The 3,397-nt window shown below is 46.7% G+C and overlaps 1 pseudogene; it reads left to right on the top strand.

The window, feature by feature from the left end:
- LOC119273202 overlaps positions 1-1,400 on the top strand; it is a 13,058-nt pseudogene extending 11,658 nt beyond the window's left edge.
- Positions 1,401-3,397: the final 1,997 nt, after the last annotated feature.

Genomic DNA, 3,397 nt, shown 5'->3' with positions numbered 1-3,397 from the left:
GGCGTGGTGGTGCCGGGTGGCCGTCGACGCGCCCCCGGCCCAGATCCGGGCACGTCGGGCCCCATCTGGGCCCCTGGGGGCCGGCCCCCCGGCATGGTCTCGTTGTCTGCGGCGCAGTGAGGAGGAGGAGCGGCTCGGACTTGGGGCGTCGGCGTCGATGGCGTGCCGGCAGCAGCGCGAAGGCGGGAGCTTTACGGGCCCACGAGGGCTCGGCCGGGCCTATGGGCCTACGGGCCTGGTGTGCTCCTGCTATTGCGTCCGGACAGCTACTGTCGCTGACGGTGGAGGTGGGGCCCTCCCGCATGCCGATGGTGCTGATGCCCTAGTCCCGGCTCTGATTCTTCGTCGTGCTGTTCTCACTTCGCGGTGCCGTGGTGAGACGGCGTGGAGGCCTCATGACCGCGTTGGCATAGGGTGGTGGTTGGTTTGGTGGCGGGATCCGGAGCGCCCGAGGTGCGGGTTGGGATCGGGGGAAACCCCTGTCGGCGTGGCCGACCCCGGCGCGGTGGCGCCTGTGGGTGCCGCCTGACCTTCCGGGAGGGTGTCGGGGGCTACTCTTCCTATCGCCTCGTCGTGTACCGGGGGAAACCCTTGGCAGCAGCGTCGTCATCGTCGCGATCCTTCTTGGAGGTGTTGATTGGTGCCGGCGCTTCGGAGTCTTGGAGCCTAGTGGATAAGACCGGTGGGCCTAGCGATCGCGAGGCTTCTTCGTTTTTGTTGATCCGCCGTTGTCGGCATTTGTTTCTTTTGCTCTTTCTCTGTTGTTTCTTTTGGGCGTGACTGTGCTGCTTCCGCCCCAGCACCTATTCCTGTATGATCCGGTTGGTTGCTTTGTATACAAAGCGGGGGGAAACCCTTTTTCGGTAAGACCTTCCAATCAATCGCTTTATCAGTTCAAGAGCTCGTCGACTGAAACCTAGAGAACCATGGGCGTAATGGTGGTGACTATTTGTATGCTTTCCGTTATGTACGGAAAAAACGGACTATTGGCAGAATCTTCCTACCCATACAAGGCCCGGAAGAGTATATGTCGCAAATTGGACAAAAAGGCAGCGGCAAGGATATCAGGCTTCCGGTATATCCGCCCAACCGAGGATGATCTGGAGAAAGCGGTAGCGAAGCGGCCCGTGATCGTCACTGTGCAAGGAGATCCTTTGCAGGGATACACAGGAGGAATCATGGATTGTAAATTTGATAGGAGGCTTACCGGCTGGCATGCTGTCCTGGTCGTCGGTTATGGCACGGACTCCTATGGTGTCAAGTACTGGCGCATCAAGAATTCATGGGGGAAACATTGGGGCGAGGGGGGATATGCGAGGATCCGAAGACACGTTGCCGACAGGCGAGGTGTGCTGGGCATTTTCATGTTTGAACCAGTATATCCGGTGCTGACGACCTAAATGACCTCTTTTGATTGGATCGATCTTAAACATGTGATACTGTATTTTTCTGTACAGTTTGATACTGTTTTTATTTTTCTACTTTTTTGACGAATTGCATGCAAGTGCTTTCATTTGCGTTGTGACTCTGCTTTCTTATCTTTATCTCTTTATTTCTATATTTGGGATCTTGGACGTGGCTAGCGAGCGCCGCTGCGCCCGTTCGCTGTTTGAAGCGCATTGCCATATATAATAAAAGCATGTACTTGTGTCCAGCTGCTACACTAGAAAAAGGAAATTGTTTAGCTACATGCCGTAACGCACATGGCTACCACAAGAATCAGGCTAAATCTTGTTCCGCGTGCATTTATTTGGGGTTTAAAAAGTCGTAAAAGTCACAACTTATGATTCAAGCATCGAAATCTAGTTCCGTTTTCACCATCAGGTTTCTCACGACGAGTTCTTCAAAACAAGATCCCATATGAGTAGGTTTTGTCAAACTTTTTTTAGGGCAACTCTGGGTGCAATAGAGGCAACTTTAGTGTTATAGGAAAGCAACTTCTTCTTTTTGACCTAGTAGGACTGACTATTACGTTGGTTTGTGTAAAAAGGAGAAAATCACACAAAACATAAGGCTTCTTTAGTGATATATACAAATCAACTTTGCTACACTATGTCTATCTATGAATTTTGCTATAATTATCCCAATTTGCGTGTCATGGCTGTTCAATTGCCTATTGTTGATGGTCAGTTGCCTACAACTGATGTTCAATTGCCTAAAAATGTTATAAATTGCCTACTATTGATACCGTTGTTGCTATCGATAATTAGTTGCCTATAATTGCTGCTCGATTGCCTAACTTTACAAAAATAGTTGCCTATAATATTATAAACTTATTTATCATTGTTTTTTCCAAGTTGCCTACAAACCCTCTGAAGTGGTCTAGATTCACTATCATGTTGCCTACCATAACTAGCAATAGCAGACACAAGAGCATCACTGGTAGATGACTTCATAATATCATAGGCAATTTAGAAACAACGACATACGATCATGAATAATAGGAAAGTTAGAAGTACCGGTGAGGAAGTTAGGAGAATATTAGACAAAATTAACTAGGACATGAAATGTAATCAAGTTGCCTGCTTTTAGCACTAAGTTGCCTCTTGTGAAAGGAAAGTTGCTTATGAAGGTGATGTGATGTTATCTTTCTCTGTTTCGAAGTTGTTATGCATTATTTATTAGTTGCTTATCATTGTTAATTAGTTATTTTTAATGGAGTGAAGTTGCTTCTATTGGGCACTAAAGTTGCCTCATCTATCATAAAAGTTGCTTTGAATTTTTTTAGGAAACACATCCATGTGGGGTTTAGTTTTGAAGAGCGTGTTGCGACCTGGCTAGCCAACTCATGTGTGCTTTCATCATTATATCTGAAGATTTTCAATGATTGTTGCAGGCAACTCGATCGAAAATTAAGAATTTACATAGGTTTGTGGACAATTAGTTGATCAACCCCCTATGAAACTTCTGGTTACCCCCTATGCAACTTCTTATCTAACACCCGCGACCTGGATAGCCAACAACCGCGCCCTCGGTAGCGTTGGCAACAGAGGTCCTCTGATGGACAACTTTCATAGTATATTAGGCAATTAGGGATCACCCGTAGGCAACTTTGTAGTGACATAGACAACTTAGTTTCTAAGGCAGACAATTCAGAAACCATGTTAGAAAATTTCTCACTTTACGGTGAGCAACATACTTGAGCGTGCGCTCGCGATGTACAACTTATTTCCGATGTATGCAACTAAACTATGTACAACTTATTTCCCATGTATGCAATTTAGCATCATGGCAACCACCTATTACAGTATTGCACACAACTAAGTAGGAGGCTACTAGGCGAAATTCACTTATACATTGCTGCAGTTCTTCTAGCATCAAAGTTGCTCACGTTTAGCACTATACTTGCCTCATCTAGCATCAAAGTTGCGTTTTCAAAAAAATCATCAAAACATGT

The sequence above is a fragment of the Triticum dicoccoides genome, chromosome 3A, assembly GCF_002162155.2.
Source record: "Triticum dicoccoides isolate Atlit2015 ecotype Zavitan chromosome 3A, WEW_v2.0, whole genome shotgun sequence".
NCBI classification, from domain to species: Eukaryota; Viridiplantae; Streptophyta; class Magnoliopsida; order Poales; family Poaceae; genus Triticum; species Triticum dicoccoides.
This window is presented reverse-complemented; position numbering and strand designations above follow the sequence as displayed.